Source organism: Hemicordylus capensis, chromosome 5 (genome assembly GCF_027244095.1).
Source record: "Hemicordylus capensis ecotype Gifberg chromosome 5, rHemCap1.1.pri, whole genome shotgun sequence".
Taxonomy (NCBI): domain Eukaryota; kingdom Metazoa; phylum Chordata; class Lepidosauria; order Squamata; family Cordylidae; genus Hemicordylus; species Hemicordylus capensis.
Window position 1 is genome coordinate 207,505,085 of NC_069661.1, and position 17,416 is coordinate 207,522,500.

Sequence of the window (17,416 nt, forward strand, 5' to 3'; positions counted from 1 at the left end):
AGTGTTCTCCTAACCCTCTTTCTGTGATCATTTGCCAGCCATGGCTGCTTGCATCCCGGCCAGCTCTGGGGAGGGGAAGGGGGATCCCCATAATGCACTGCACACTCACACAATGTGTTATGGGGGATCCAGAGGGGGAACAATGCATCCCGGCACCCTTACCCCCAAGTTACTGGCAGCAGCCAGTTATTGTCTCAGTGGGTGCTCCGAGGGATCCCTCAATTGTCTGTGGGAAGGTAAGCTCTTTAACGCTTCCTCCCTGCTAACCCTCTTGTCCTTTCTCTCTGAATACATTAGGAAACTGGCTGGCTTATATGCAATGATGTGCGAAAAATAAAAGCCAAAGAAAGAGAAATGAAAATAGCACAGTAAGACTGTGATAGTCGACACCAACACACATAATCTGGTTGAAAAGCAAACCGGTAACCAAGATCTTTTTTTTTTTTTTTTAAGGAATACTTTACAACTTCTGAAGTCAAAATAGGAATAGACTGGTATGAGAAAATCAGGATTGTCCCTGATAAACAGAGAAGAATTGTGTGCACATCTTGCTCTTTTGTTCTTGCTCTTGTGGCACTATTAGAGCAAGGTAGGACAATGCAGAGCACTGAACAGACAGGATTTGTCCTTCCATTTCTCATTTCATATTGACCATTTCTTAAACTTTGCAATTTCCCCTGTCAAGGCAGCATGAAAAATAGTTCTACAATTTCCTAATGACAAATAATGGGCTAGCTATCATTGTCATCCTTCCTAGTATGCACTGTGAGATTCTCTCTTGGTTATTATGAAAAGGCTGTTTTTCTCACCGTTCTGGTCAGTTGATTCTCGTGGAAACGACACGTTTTCTCCAACAAAGTTATGTTTTCCTATTTCACTGTGGGAGTCAGAGGTCAATTGCCTTGTTGTTTCCGTGCCTCATTAACATTCCGCTTCTGTCCTAAATAGAGAGGGGTGGAGGGGTGATGTTAATGTTCTAAGCACTAATGTAGAACAGTTGCTAACTTCCTTCTAAAATTGTACTTTTAGAGTAATAGTATTATACCTGAAAAAGGTGAATCTAAACGGAAAAAGGACAGACCACGAATATACGGGGGCAATAACTTCCTGGGATCAGTGTTCCCTCTAACAGGGATTCCCAGATGTTGTTGACAACAACTCCCGTAATCCCCAGCCAAAGGCCATTTCAGCTGCACATGCTGGGAGTTGTAGTCAACAACCTTTGGAAATCTCTGTTAGAGGGAACACTGCCTGGGATCCCAAAATGTTTTTTCTTCATTATTACTGTTCTAAGCTGTATGCTGACCATACTTGGAGGTATTACAACACAATACAACACAAAGGAGGTATTTGAGCAGCCATAGTAACATCATAGTACACACTTGCTGACATCCTGAATACTGAAGAGCTTGTGTGAGCAGAGGTACACTAACCCCTGGACCTTGGGGACTTGTTCTGGTACTCCAAGGTCTGGGGGGGGCTCCAAATGGCCGGGGGGCCTCAGCAGCCACCCCGCGCCTGCCCCACCAACCTCCACTGTTTGTTTGTTTGTTTAACTTCTTACTGTGGCCGAGAGGTGGTTGCAGGGGGAGCGGAGCAGTCCTTCTCTCTTCTCCTCCCCCCCCACCCCGTGGTGGGGAGACTGGAGCGACGCTGACTGCATCTGTTCAGGCCAGCATCTTTAACAAAGTGTGAGGCACACCCGCGCAGTTTAAAGATCGTCGCAAACCCGTGACATCATGGGCTTGCGACGATCCCAATTGCGCAGGCACACCTCGCACATTGTTAAAGACGCTGGCCCGAACGGACACGGCTACCATCGCTCCAGTCTCTCCACCACTGGGGGAAGGGGGGAGAAGGGAGAAGGGAGAAGGACTACTCCACTCCCTCCCCCACAGTCACCCCTCAGCCGCAGTAAGAAGTTAAACAAACAAAAACACAGTGGAGGTTGGCGGGGTGGGCCCCCCAAGGGAGGTTTTGGGGGTCCTCACACAGGGAACTTGAGTGTGGGTGGGCCTCATGGCTGGGGGGTCCAGGCGGTCTGGGTGCCCAAATTATCTTGGTGCGCCCCTGTGTGTGAGGCTCTGCATGGATGCACTGGGACCCTGCACACAGCTCCCCCAGTCTCCCTATGTGTATGCTGTTGCACCTGAAGGCTAAGAGTGCCGCTCACATTCCAGAAGCATTATGCAAGTTCAGAAGCACACTACTGACAGTCAGTGATGTGTTTCCAATCTTAATGGGGCGCTTTCTGAGTGTGAGCAGGTATTGCAGTGCCTGAGGCAAGGTACAAAATGCTGCCTTGACCCATGTCCCTGGTGGGGGCCAGCCCCCTTTCAAAACCAACCCTTGCAAGCTTTGAAAGTGTATGGGAGGGCAAGGAGGATGGAAGCATGCCAGTGGCCTCCTCTTCTTTCATTGTACTTCTTGCAGCTTTGAAAGGAGCTTTGAACATGCTTCTTTGAATGTGAGAAGAGGCATTCCTTGCAAAAGTTTCAAAGTCAGATTTATTCCAAAGAGCTGCTCAGATGGCAATGGCAGAGGACATCTTGCCACCCTGCCTGTGCCCCAATAATCTATTGCCTGAAGCAACTACCTCACCTTGCCTCATGAAAGGGCCACCCCTGCTCAGAAGTCTTAGCTCTCTGGTGCAACAGTGCATGTGAGGACTGAGAACATGTGTGAGGCCTCCATTGTGTCTCTGCAGAGCTTCCTTACATGTTCACATGATTAGAAGGATTTAGACTTTGATTTAAACTTGGATTTAGAACCCACAATTACTGCAGTGTCTGAATCCAAGGTGTCCAGGCTGGATCATTTCCAGTTTGTGACTCCTGAGGACGTGGACAAGCTGCTTGGAGCTGTGCAGCCTACCACCTGTTCTCTTGACCCTTGCCCAACATGGCTTATACTATCTGGCAGGGAAGTTGTTGTAGAAGGCCTAGTAGAGATCATACATTCTTTTCTGAGGGAGGTCGGGATCCTTAAGGAGGCAATTATTAGACCTCTTTTGAAGAAGCTTGTGTTGGATCCCTCAAAGTTAAGCAACTACAGGCCTGTCTCCAACCTTCTGTGGTTGGGCAAGGTGGTGGTCTCCCAACCCCAGGAGAATCTGATTATCTAGACCCATTTCAGACTGGCTTTTGGGAGGGCTATGAGGTGTAGACTGCCTCAGTCAGCCTGATGGATGATCTCCAATTGGGAATTGACAGAGGGAGTGTGACTCTGTTGGTCCTTTTGGACCTCTCGTTGGCTTTCAGTACTATCAACCATAGTATCCTTCTGGAGAACCTGAGGAATTTGGTGGTGGGAGGCACTGCTTTGCAGTGGTTCCACTCCTACCTCTTGTGCAGATTCCAGATGGTGTCTCTCAGGGACTGTCGTTCTTCAAAATATGAACTTTGGTATGATGTTCCTCGGGGCTCCTTTTTGTCTCCGATGTTGTTTAGCATCTACATGAAACCGCTGGGAGAGATCAAAAGGAGATTAGGTGCAGGGTGTTATCAATATGCTGCTGACACCCAAATCTTTTCCTCCATGTCAACATCATCGGGAGAAAGCATAACTCACTAAATCCCTGCCTGGGGGCGGTGATAGGCTGGATGAGAGATAACAAACTGAGAACTGAATCCAGATAAGACCGAGGTACCTATTGTGCAGGGTCAGATCTCAGGAGATGATTTTGATCTGCCTGTTCTGGAAGTGGTCACACTTCCACAGAAGGAACAGGTAAGCAGTCTTGGGGTGCTTCTGGACACAAAACTCTCCCTGATGTCCCAGGTTGAGGCAGTGTCCAAAAGTGCCTTTTATCAGCTGCGGCTGATATACCAGCTGCGTCCATTTCTTGAGATAAATGACCTCAAAACAGTAGTACATCTTCTGGTCACCTCCAGACTTGACTACTGCAATGTGCTCTATGTGGGGCTGCTTTTGTACGTAATCCGGAAACTCTAGTTGGTTCAGAATGCTGCAGCCAGGTTGGCCTCTGGGTCATCTCGGAGAGACCATATCACTTCTATCTTAAAAGATCTACACTGGCTGCCAATATGTTTCTGGCCAAAATACAGGGTCTTGGTTGTAACCTATACAAACCTAAACAACTTAGGCCCTGGGTATTTAAGAGAACATCTTTTCTGACAGTCAGCAACTGGTCCAAGGTAATTCAGGAAACTTCATAGCTTGAACCCAGATTCCCCAACCCTAGTCCAACAGTCTCACCACTACATCACCCTGGCTCACAGACAGGAGTGCAGTTCCCCTTCTAAGCATTTGAGAAGTCCCCCCGCTACTTCATTATACTGAACTCCCCTCTGTCAAACTTAATAACTCACACTACCACCTTACAAAAAAGTGCCTTTCCTCCATAACAAATTTAAGTGAGAAGTTGTTTCTCAGATTATCCTTCTGTCTGCACCCCTGCTGACAAACCCTTTTTCTAGAATCTGGAATCAGTGTAGAAATTAAGCAGTGCTTTCAACTCTCTTTAAAAAAAAGCCATTGAGGCTATTCACCTGAACAGCCCAACCCAGGCCAGGGCAGCTTGTGTGGAGTGCTGGAATCACTCCTGATCCTGGCGCTTTCACCCCAGCTAGCCTGACTTGGTAACCTGGCATTTCGCCTAGGTTAAAAAAACCTGTGGTTCATTTAACCTTGGCAGGTGATCGTGAGCATGATCACAGCCAGATTAAAAGGCTTCCCCCTGGCCCGCTGCCATTTTCCCTAATGAGAGCAGCAGCCTCGTTCGTGGTGCAGGGCACTCTGGGATGTAGGTGGAGGGAATCCTCCCACTCCTGGCTTTTGTCTTTGCTGCACTGCTGTTTGCATGGGCACACAGTGTGGCAAAGGTGAAGATGCTGTCGCTCGGCTGCCGAGGAAGTCAGGTGAGATCCTGTCTTCCCTGCAGATCTCCATGAGTGGTGGTGTGTGGTTGTGTGCACAACCTCATTATCTCTCCAGCAGATCCTTCACTGTTGTTAGAAGGATATAATATCTTGACCAAAAGGCCATTTCTTGGGAATGAGCTATGATTTCAGTAGAGATACTTGTGAAAAATATACTTCACAATTTCTAATGCTAGTCTGGGACCATAAGAAAGATGATTGATTGATTGATGCTTCATAATTTTGTGAATCGTTCTTCTGCAGGTCTCATGGCACGAATCCTATCTATATTGTCCTATAGTTTTAGTATATATAAGTAACCACCTAATGACTAACAAGCAGAAGGTTGCCAGTTCAAATCCCTGCTGGTACTATATCGAGCAGCAGCGATATATGAAATATATAATGCTGAAAGGCATCGTCTCATACTGCGCGGGAGGAGGCAATGGTAACCCCCTTTTGTATCCTACCAAAAGAAAACCACAGGGCTCTGTGGGCACCAGGAGTCGAAATCAACTTGTCGGCACACTTTACTTTTAGTATATATGCTGATGTAGTAAGCACTGCAGCTGGTATATTGAGAGTGGGCCAAGGACTTTGCTCAGGCCCAAGGAACTAGCTGTGTGATTATGGCAGCAATTTGGTTCATTATATTTAAAAATAAATTTTGTCTCTTGATAGTAGCTTTAGAATGTAAAAAAATCAAGACTGTGAAAAAGAAATTAAGCCATTTCCAACTATGCTGTGAAAAAGAAATTAAGCCATTTCCAACTTTTGGTTACACCTAATTCCAGTCTTGATCCCTCATCAAGACATTTGGGCCCCCCCCTTTTTTTCTTTTTCAAGAAAACATTTCCCTAAAACATGCTACTTCCCTGCTTCCTTTATCATATAAACCCTCTTCTTTCCATGATGTTATTTTATATGCCCCCAGTCTTGAGAAAGTTTGTTGTCCATTGAAATCAATGAAACAAGTTACTGTTGCCATGACTATTATCAGACTGCACTATCAACCCAGGAGATAGAGCTAGTGAAGACTATCAGCTAGGCAAAATCAGCCTGAACAGGAAGTCTTTATAGCCCCTCCTGTTGAGCCAAGCCTGAGTGGGTGAGTTACTCCAGAACCTGGGAATTCTTCACCATCTTGGAAGACATTGGTGACTCACCACATGGGATATCTCTGCATAGCGCCACAGGTTTCTAGGTTTAGCCCTAGTAGCTCCTAATGCTCACTAGATGCAATTGATCTAAGTTTTGTGGGTATTTGAAACATTTCAGAATCCTGAAAAAGTAGCTCCTAATGCTCACTAGATGCAATTGATTCTGGTTTTGTGGGCATTTGAAACAATTCAGAATCCTGAAAAGCAGAGGCAAAATGTGATGAGAGCCCTAAACAACAAACCCCTCTTTCAATTCACTGATTATCTATCTCCAGCTTCAGTCTCAAAGTCAGCACCAATTCAGTTTAGCATTAAATACTGTGCCATATTGTGCCAGTTTTATGATCATAGGGTATATATATATATATATATATATATATATATATATATATATATATATATATACACATATACATACACACACACACACGTACATATACTCTTCTTGTGTTACTAGTCATGGAAAATGTCATACATACATTTTCATGCAACAAAGGACTGTCTCACTGAAGTCTTAACTGGTAGATCAAATATGTTCCTAAATCTTGCTACATCCACCAATAAGCATAGAGTGTGCTGGTGCACTGTAAGCCATAAAGTTATGCCTGCATTGTATTAATGTTATTAGTGCAAGTGTTCAGCGTCAAGGTGGTCGATAACAATATCCTCTTCTTGTGACTGCCCACTTCAGGATAAGTTCTAATGACTGCATTTCCCACTGGAAGAGTTGTTTCTCAATAATTTCACAGTGGAGATCTATGTGATTCTTGTGAAAGGTTCACCATACATTGGTGAACAACCCATTGAGTTTGAACCTTTAAAATGCTTTATAAAATAAATAATAATCCCCCCGTTCTCTTCCATTCATTCTTTCAGGTTAGTGTCAGTGGATTTGATATTAATGTAATGAGCTCCTTTAGCACCATTTTATAACTGATCCTAAGAGCACTTTGTTCCCTATTTAGCAAAGCAATTAAACAAGCTCCGAACACCATTTCTTTTCAGCAAAGAATGTTAAGAGATGCTTAATATTAGAAATATGTTTAATCATGATCAAAGTCAAAAGAATCATTTTTTTAAGTTATGAGAAGGTTCATCTTTTTCCTAAGTACAGTACTATAATGGAAATCTGAAGGACTCTGTTTTTCTCCCTGTCTTCCAAAATGATATAGAATAAAATGAAGCATAATTCATATTGACAGTCCAAAATATGCTGTTTTAGCAATGTTAAATGCTACTGTGAACAGTCTGAACCAAAAATGTCTCCTCAGCTGTAAACATAGTATTGCAACTGGGATGTTATATTCACTGAATCCATTATATTTAGCAAAATGCCCTGAATCTCTCTCTCTCTCTCCCCGCTTTCCACCTGGTTTTAATATGACTGACAGCACTACAAAATAACTGAAATTTTAACAAAATGTGCTCTGAAGAAGCTGGTGATGAAAAAACATGAATGCTAAAGAGGTATATCATTCATTGCCTATGGGAATCCCTTTATACTTCAAGCAATATGCTCAGTTCTGACACTGCTGTTCCTGGTGTGCAGGTGCCTTGCTACACTGGAAGAGGACAAAACCTCAGTTAATTTTAGTGGCTCCAGAATTAAACCCATTGTTTTTCTCAGGATAGCATGCTGACATATCCCCTATTCAGATACAATGTTGTATGTGCATACTGGTGTACATGTGTTTGTGCAAATGACTCTACATGCATTCTTTTTAAATGTGAACAATTGCACATTGTTAACACCGAGCTCCACATGACATCCCTCACCCTTGGAAGCACATGCTCCTACCTTCCATCCCCACACAAGCATCTACATGTTTTCTAGGTTGAGAAAAGCTGGAATTGGTCGCAGTGTCTTACCCACCAAGCTCAGCTTCTTCTAACCTACTTGCTTCAGAAAATGTGAGCTCCAAAACTCACTTGAACCCAAGGGCTGAAGTACATTCCAGATCTTGGGTTTTATGAAGTAAATAGATTAGAAGAAGCTGAGAATTGGTGGGATCGGACCTCACAAGCAAACTCAGCTTTCACCAACCTAGGACAGAAGCAGAGGATGGAAGCCTCTGCATCATGTGAGGATGGAAGGAAATAACACACACTCCCAAGGGTGAGTGATGTTGCACAGAGCTCAGTGTTAACAGGGATTCATGCAATGGTCTGATAGGGATGAGCAAACTGACTTGAGGTTGAATGAGTTCACCAACAAAGTGGTCCAGCTCGAAGACTTGCCCACATACTGGACCGGGTCCAGTTTAGCTCAACCTCAAGCCAAAACCACCACCACAGCCGGCTCAGGGGTTCTAAATTTTTAAAATTTAGAATGACTCGCTGGTGGATCCAGTTCCCTCAGAGGTGCTGGTGTGGTTGCGGGGTGGGGGGGCGGGAGTGTGTCTCTGCAGTCTCCCTCTTTCCTCTCTGTCCTCCCCCTAGTCCTCTAAGGGCCATTTCAGGCTGTTTGGGGGCCATTTCAGCCCTTTTCCTGGTGGTGATGGCCATTTTGGAGGCCAACACACATGCACTCTGGCCATTTGCATGGCCAGGTCATGACCCAGGCCATGCAAATGGCCAGGGCACATGCACAGTGGCCTCCAAAATGGCCACCATCACCAGGGAGAGGGCCAGAACAGCCTGGAAATGGGCCAAAATGGCCCTTAGAAAACCAGGGGAAGAGAGGAAGACTGCAGAGACCCCCCTATGGCTGCACCACCACCCGCGAGGCCACCAGACCCGCTGGTGAGTCATTCTAAAAATGTTTTAATGTTAGAACCCCTCAAACCGGCTCAAATTCGAACCAAGCCGGGGGGTGTTCAGTGGCACAAAACCAAACATACCCAGTTCTTTTCGAGTCCGGTTCCAACTCAAACCAAACTGGGTAAGCTGGTTTTGTGCACACCCCTGATGTCTTAAGCCACCCTGTGCCTTAAATCTGGCAGCAACAACAATGCTGTTCGAATTCTGCCCATAAGACTCAAAACATCACATGGGCTTTAGTGACACAGCTTTATTGGTCATGTAACACCCAGGGCTTACAGGGTGAATATTTATGTATCACTTTTCAACAAAAAGGAACAAGATGGTTCCCTGTCCCAAAAAGTCTCACAAGGTAGACACCAGCAAATGCCACTTGAAAGATGCTGTGCTGGGGCTGGACAGTTGCTCTCCCTCTGCTAAATATAAGACTAAATATATCACTCCAAAAGCTGCCTCTTTGCTCAGTTATCAGAGGTAACTAGGCTTTCTCTAACCAGAATGAACCATACAACAGTCAGGATCCCAAATCATCCAATTCAATTCCTTTATTACAGTCCTTGACCAGTATAAGGGTCCCAAATCATGTGTATGGAGCCTACACTGATACAGTCACAAAAATACTCCTCCTTCTCTTCAGTTTCCACTTTAAAAATCAAACTTACAAGTGAGTGGCAATGAGGAGCATGAACAAAAGCATCCAGAGATTCCAAACTTCTCCCACCTGCCTGAAGCCACCCCTTACTTACTCAGTCTTGTTAGTGAGGGAATCCTCTCCAGCATTAGCCATCCCAAGAAAACCCAAGTATATATGCCATACAAATGCATGTAACAAGATACCAATGGACTTCTCTTTGTTTGCAGCCATGGGAAGTACAGTGGAGTGGAGAAGCAGCAGGGGATATTTAACCCTTTACCTGCTGTTTTTCTACTCCAAATCCCCCTCCACACCATCCATCTGTAGACTGAAACTCCATGGGAGGGGGAAAGTAGTAGAAAGAACACCAGATTTCCACCCCACCACTGTTCTTTGCTCAAAATTGCAGCTGCCCAACGGTTCCTTTTCAAAAACAAAAACTGCCTCTGGTCTTCATTGCATGCAGTTGTGTTGCTAGTGAAAGAAGTAAAATGGAATGCATAGCAATACAATTCCTATTTAGGCTTAATGAACTGGATTGTCCTCATAGCCATTTACAGAAGGTATTCTTCAGACGTGTTAAAATGAAATTTAGAAATAGAAGTACAAGATGCTAAACACTGTGTTGTTACAGCACTATATGTACTACTACACATTTTATTGCAGTCATAATTTCAGTAAACTACATCTGGCTTCATTAAAGGCTGTCCCCTCAGGTTAAGCAGCCTGCATAAAAATATCTCCTGCACTTTCTAATGTTCTTTCATTTCATCTTTCTTTTGAAGGGTGTGTTGTTTTTTAGCTGAATGATTTCTTGTTGGTTTTTTTTTAAGATTACATTAACACATTTTTTCTTAATTCTATCATCTTTTCAACTGTGGTCTTTGTATAAAGTCCTTTTGTAACCTTCTCTTTAAAGTCCTTCTCATGTTTTCCCTCCTTTGTTTCCCCCACCACTGCTTGAGAGCCTTTATTGTGATTTTATCCCTTATTTTTAGACTTTTACCATACAGTAGGAATTAGCATTATGGAAATGGGGGGAAGGTGAAAAAAACAAGAGAGAGCTACATGAGCCATAGCAGTGAAAACCTGCATTGTTGTAAACAGAGAATGATGCTCTGTTGAGGCCTCTTTCTTGTCCCTGTGGTGTTATTGGCTTGGAAAAAAAACAGTGACATTTTGTTGTTTTTTAAGCTGGGTACAGATACGCTGAACATGGGTTGTGTCTTACAGTGAAGCTGTGTGCTAAAATCCCTTACATACTACGTGGGAATTTATTTTTAAGATTTGGAGAGGGAGGGCAGACCCACCTGCCTCAAGTCTCCCGTGGAAAGATACAGAACCTCAGTGACTAATTCGATTTGTCTTCCTAGAGCTGAATCACTGTTATATAACATGAAGTATTATTGTCTAAATTTGTTAATGCTGATTTATAGACAGATTGACTCTTTTGTATAAAGACGCCTTAAAGCTGCTATCTCCTTTATAAATCAGCATTACCTGAGAGACTCTGTTCCAACTGAGGAGACAGATGTAGCCAATCAATATGAGGAATTTGATTGATGGTTGTTCCTGTCACCATTAACCAAGCGTATCTATAGACATGCCATTTCTCTCTCTTTCTCTCTCTCTTACTTTCCTTTTCCCTTTTGCAGCTAAGGATTCGAATTAGAGGCTCTAAACTATAAAATTGATCTTTCCCAGGTGTGAGCAATTTATTTTCTTAAGGATCGATCCTGCAAAGTGTTCTATGACCTCATTGTTAACGGATACTGAGTATCAGGTGATCTGCGAGGAGGGCAGAGCCGCCTATAAGAACTATAGAACTATCATGTGCAGCCAGACATATTTTTAAAGGGAGGGGGAGGGAAGGGGAAGGGGAGCGGGAGCTTAATTCATTTGTGTTTGCTTTAAATGGGGAGTTAACAACTTGGTCAAATCCAGCTCAGTAGGAGGTGGAATCTGGCCCACCAGTTGTCATTCTAGGATCCCTATGTATAGGAACAGGCAGCAAAAGAGAAGGAAAGCCACAGTGGTTGTGTAGATTTTGATGAGGAGCAGAGAGGTTTGCTAGATGGTTACCTCGCAAAGGCAAGAGAGGGTAGTGATTAACTCTGAATATCCCTCTCCTGCATCTCCAAGTGGCCTATTGGCCAGTGTAGTTGTTAACCAGAGGTTTACATACATATGTGCCAATCCTTGACTCTTCATGTTTGGCGTAGACTAGTGGTACCACAATAACATCTTAGGGCAAGTCTGCCTGAGGCATTTTCTGGAATTTAGTTGTACTGATTCACTGCTTCCAGTCCTATGGAATGTGATTATTCCCATGCTGATTTTGCTTCTCTATCCTGCAGATAGAGGTGTAGCTATAACTGACAAATGTCCCTGGGCCTCTGGGGGAAGGGCACCCACCAGCTGAGTGACAGTTTGCTCTTCCTGCTTCTCAGAAAAAGAAGGCAGGGAGGTAAAGAGTCAGGGGCCCAGCTTCACTTTTTGTCCCTGGGTCCACTCCACTCCAACCTCGCTATATCCTTGCCTGCAGAACTGGAGTACATCTCAATGTGGACAGAGTCCTAGAGCTTTTCCAGATGGGTGGCTTTAATGAAGCAGGAAGTGCCTAAAGTTAAGCCATTCTGAGCACTGCACCAAAGTGCTACTTCTTAAGGAAATGTATAATGCACCGCAACTGCAAACCGTCGGGAGCAAAGCTAAATAATTCCATTGGCTAAGGCACATTCTGTTGCCATCTTGAAATTACTGTAAATGGTTCTCTCGTATGAACTCACACACACAGCCGAAGCGTAAGGTAAAAATGTGCTGTCAAGTAGATTTTGACTCCTGGCACCCACAGAGTCCTCTGGTTGTCTTTGGTAGAATACAGGAGGGGTTTACCATTGCCTCCTTCTGTGCAGTATGAGAGGATATCTTTCAGCATCTTCCTATATTTCTGCTGCCCAATATAGTGCCAGTGGGGATTCGAACCAGTAACCTTCTGCTTGTTAGTCAAGCATTTCCCTGCTGCACCACTTAACGTGGTTCAGTCACCATATGGAAAAGCTACTGGTGACTTTAGCACATTAGCACTGGTGACTTTAGCAGCTGTATAACAGACAGATATAAACAGATAAGAGTTTTTACCACCATTGCCTCGCCATGCCTAGAAAAATGACCTGTTGATACCATCTTGCTATGCAGCTCTTAAAAGCACATAGCCTTTCTCCATTAGGACCATTCTACTGAGGAAATGCTGCAGTCATACAATAGTCCACACAGAGGAAAGCTGATCAACATGCAGATACTTCTCCCCACCCTCTTTGTTTCTCACTAAAGTACCAACCCTCCATTGAAAAAGCTCTCATGCCAACCTTTTCACAGACCAAGGCCACTGTATGTTCCTTGTGAATTCAGGCTCTCTTCCACAAACAGGCAGGGGATGGCCCAGGAGCTAGATATTCCTTTGATGTACCTGTTGGAATTATATCCATGACTGAAGTTCTCAACTGCACAAAGACTGCTGTTCTCCAGCTCCCCTTCATTGCTTTATCAGCCAAAAAGAGGGTCTGCATGTACAAGAGAATCCTGCCCCTTGCCTCACTCCTGCCTGAGCACTAAAATATTGTCAGTTTTAAAGTTGATAGCCTCTGCTGCTTTAGTCCCTGATAACTGTTCTGAAATTTCTTTTATATCTATGCTGCATGCGTTATCATTTCTGATTCATCTAAGAAGCCATTTACACCTATTCTTATTCTCTTTGTAACCAGCCCTCTATCCCAGCTGTTCTTTTCTCCTTTCTGCTCAGCTCTTGCCTTTGAAGCTTTCATATTGAAGGGTGTTTTTCCCCCCTAAAGTGCTTGAAAGGAATAGGTAAAACCTTTAAGAGAATCTTGATATCTTCCCATGTAGGTGCCTGTGAAACTGTTTACTCAATAAAAGGAGATCTTTGGGCAGAATTATTAGAAACAAGCTTATTGTCTCTGTTCAGTATCATTTACTGCATGATGCCTTTGAAAATGAGAGCCATGTGCCACACCTGACATGCCTGGAATTAAAAGAATCTGCCTTTAGGGCCAAATTTTGGCTGCATTCACACATAACATGAAACCAGAGCTGAAGGGGCCAGAAGTTGCAAAACTTGTGTGTACAAATGCAGAACACCCCATCCAAACTCCAGTTCCTCAGAGAGAGTGACCCGAGGTTTCACTCTCCAAACTCCAATTTGTACCCTCGGGTTGTAGTGAGTTTCACCATCCCAACCCGAGATTGAACTCAGCCTGTGTTAGTGCGAATGTGGAACTGCAGGCTGCGTTCCCCATAACCGGAGCTGAGGGAGGAAGTCCCTCCCTCTCTCCAGCTGTGATTGGCAGTACAGGCTGTCCTTCATGCAAGAAGGAATCCTGCAAAGCCAGTTCTGCCCTCCTCTCCGCAGTCTGCCTGACTGCAGAGAGCCTGCTTTCCATTACATCCAAATCTGCACAGTAGAGCGGGTCCATTTATCTACCGTGGGTCCGTTTACCTATGCTATAGTTAATTTGGCCCTCTGTGCTTACATGTATAAAATTATTCATGGAGTAGAAAGAATGGACAGAGATAATTTTTTCTCCCTCTCTCACAGACTAGAACCAGGGATCATCCCATGAAACTGAAGGCCAGGAAATTTAGGACCAACAAAGGAAAGTACTCATTCACACCGCAAATTAACATATGGAATTCTCTGCCACAGGATGTTGTGATGGCCACTAGCTTGGATGGATTTAAAAGGGGCTTAGACAAATTCATGGAGGATGGGTCTAACAATGGCTACTAGTCTGGTAACTATAGGCCAACTCCAGCCTAAGAGGCAAGATGCCTCTCAGTACCAGTTGCAGGGGCTCTCTTGCAGATGTCCACCAGTTTCAGGCATCTGGTGGGCCACTGTGTGAAACAGGATGCTGGACTAGATAGGCCTTGGATCTGATCCCGCAGGGCTGTTCTTATGGGAGCCACAGCAGGAGAGAGGACATGCCCTCACCTCTTGCCTGTGTGCCTCTCAGAGGCATCTGGTGGGCCACTGTGTAAAACAGGATACTGGACTAGACAGGCCTTGGGCCTGATCCAGCAGGGCTGTTCTTATGCTTTGTTTTTTCAAATTGAAATAGAAGTTACAAGAGCAGCAGACCATCAGACTGTGGGTACAGATCCTTCCTAAGCATTTGAGGAGACCCCCCCCCCTTTTTTTTTTTTACTTAACACTAATAATTCTGAAAGGCTAAACCTAATAACTCATACTTCAAACTCCAAAACATGTTGACCCCCCAAATGTCTTTCCTTTCCCCACAAAAAATGTGAGTGAGGAGTTGCTCCTCAAGCTTTCCCTTTCTCTGAACCCTGGAAAGATGGTTTTAAACTTCTCCCCTGCTATGGTCCCAATCCAAATTATATCTCCCTTCATGGTATCAAAAGAGGAGAGCTGGTCCTGTGGTAGCAAGCATAACATGTCCCCTTAGCTAAGCAGGGTTCACCCTGGTTGCAAATGAATGAGACTTGATGTGTGAGCACTGTAAGCTATTCCCCTTAGGGGATGGAGCCACTCAGGGAAGAGCATCTAGATTCCAAGTTCCCTCCCTGTCATCTCCAAGATAGGGCTGAGAGAGATTCTGGTCTGAAACCTTGGAGAAGCTGCTGCCAGTCTGTGTAGACAAGACTGAGCTAGATGAACCAATGGTCTGACTCAGTGTGTGACAGCTTCCTATGTTCCTATGTAAGGATGCCAGAGTTCCAGCAGGAATTGTTTAAATTAGAAGAAAGAAGCATGTAGGGCCCAAGCAGTGTGTTTAACATGTATGGACCTTAGCCTTATGCTTTACCCTTCCTTTCCTTTCCTCTTATCTCATCTCTTGTAAGGGTTTGTGGTTGTAGAACGGGGCTCCAATGTTGGTCCAGCTGCTTAAAGAGTTAAGAAAAAGAAGGGACCATCTGGTTTGGAAACATGAGGTACACCCAAACAAATGGACTATAGCTCAGTAATAGAGCATCTGCTTTGCCAGGTAAGGCTGGGAAAGACCCCTCTCTGTGGAGAGCAGCTGCCAATAGACAATATGAGGAGGGGCCACAGCTCGGTGGTAGAGCACATGCTTTGTATTCCAGAAGTCCAAAGTTCTCTCTCTAGCATCTCCTGGAGCGTCTCCAAATGGAACACTTCACTTACTGTAGGCTGGGGGGAGTTCATAAGAGGAACCCATTTACGACGACATCACACGTCCTTAAAAAGTAGCACTTTGATAGAGTGCTCAGAATGGCTTAACTTTAAGCGTTCCTGCCGCAATGAAGCTACCCATCTAGGAAAGCTCCTGGTAAGACTGGAAATGATCCCTTGCTGAAACCCTGCTCCCAGTCCATGTAGGCCATCCTGAGTTAAATAGGTCTTACTCAGTCCATAAGGCAGATTCATAAGGAGTAACCAGCCCATAAATCAGTCTATAAGGCGGATTCATAAGGAGTAATCAAAACTCAGCATTATTCTAATCTACATCACATGACTATTGTTATTGCACAAAGAGTGGGGGAGGAGCCAACATGGTGATCATCTAGCAGCTACCTAATGAGGCTCCCCACAGAATTCCCTCCAAGGGCACCTCTCCCTCAATCCTTCATGCCATCAAAAGAGGGAAAATGAAGCAGGGATAACAAAGAAAGCCCTGAGCCTGAAAACGGTGCCTACACTCAATCTGGAAGAAAGAGGAGAAGAAAACAGTTTAAACTGGATCTCTTCCCTTCACCAGCGAAGCAAAGAGAAACAGTGAGGCTCTTCTCACGATTAGTGAAAAGTGCCTGGATGGGGTTTGCGGGAAGAGCGAGCTAAGCCCGCTCTCCCCGCAGACGAGCAATCAGTCTGTTCTGGGCGGCCAAACCAGCCGCCCACATGACTGCTGGCTCTGTCACAGAGCCGGCGAGGGCTGGAGAGTTCGGGGGCCGCACGGCCCCCAGAAGGTCCAGCGTGCCCTGCTTTTGAGCTTGTCAGTCAGGGGTCTGCTTGTGAGTTGTCGCGGCGCAGAGCAACTCACAATTGCAAAAACTGGGTTTGCGGAGCACTCACTCCGCAAACCCAGTTTAAGCACCGGGCTACTTAAGCGGGTCACCCGCTTAAGAACCACTGAGTCGCAGCTGAGCCTGGTGGTTCTCACGATGATAGAAAATCAGGCTAGTGGAGGCTAGCCTGATTTTCTACCATCATGTGAATAGCCTCAGTGAGTACCACCCCACATACTACAAACAGATTTATAGCCCTGGCCATTGATAATTCAGAAAGCCCTCCCAGCCCAGCCCAACAAGGACTGCACAGGGGAGCTGCAGACAAATCCAAATACCTCTGATCCAGTAAAACGACCGGACCGGAGACATCCCTGGGAGAATGGAGAGAAAGGCAATTTACCAGGATCTTGCTGAATTAAAAACTAAAATAGCAGAAGCAAGGCATAATACAAAGGCTCTAACTGAGATCATAACCTGTACCGAGGACTCCCTCTCTGACTTGAGTTCTGACTCAGAGAATGAAATGAAGACACAAGGGGCTACAAATACATCCAGAAAGCCCAAAAGAAAACTTTCAGTGTATCTTGATGATCTCATATAATCAGATAATGAGTCTGAGGCTGAATTTTCTGGCCCCTCCATTCCTCCCTTACGAAAGCCCATGCCGGGGATGGAACCCTCACCATCAGCCACCTCCCTCCTAGATGTGGACGTCCCTACCACCAGAGAGGATCCACATGTGCTAATTCCACTGCTTACAGAGGAGACATTTCGAATGCAGGCTGACCAAGAAGAAAATTCACTACCCCATCCCCTCCCCATGTTTCCAGCTCAGAGGGAGCTTGGGCTCTCTACACGATGCCCCTCTCCCCTGAGGAACAGCATCATGCCAGCACCCAGCCTAGGACTGTCTTATGCCAGCGATCCCCACTTTGACAATTTCATTGCACAGATTGCTCCAGACAGCCTGA

At 45.0% G+C, this 17,416-nt stretch overlaps 1 long non-coding RNA gene across 1 annotated transcript; it reads right to left on the reverse strand.

The window, feature by feature from the left end:
• Positions 1 to 407: 407 nt before the first annotated feature.
• LOC128327703 (uncharacterized) lies at positions 408 to 9,690 on the reverse strand. The gene is made up of 3 exons (XR_008308743.1): positions 9,547 to 9,690; positions 3,343 to 3,465; positions 408 to 940 (listed from the first exon to the last, which is right to left on the reverse strand). It is a non-coding gene; the product is annotated as an uncharacterized LOC128327703 (long non-coding RNA).
• Positions 9,691 to 17,416: the final 7,726 nt, after the last annotated feature.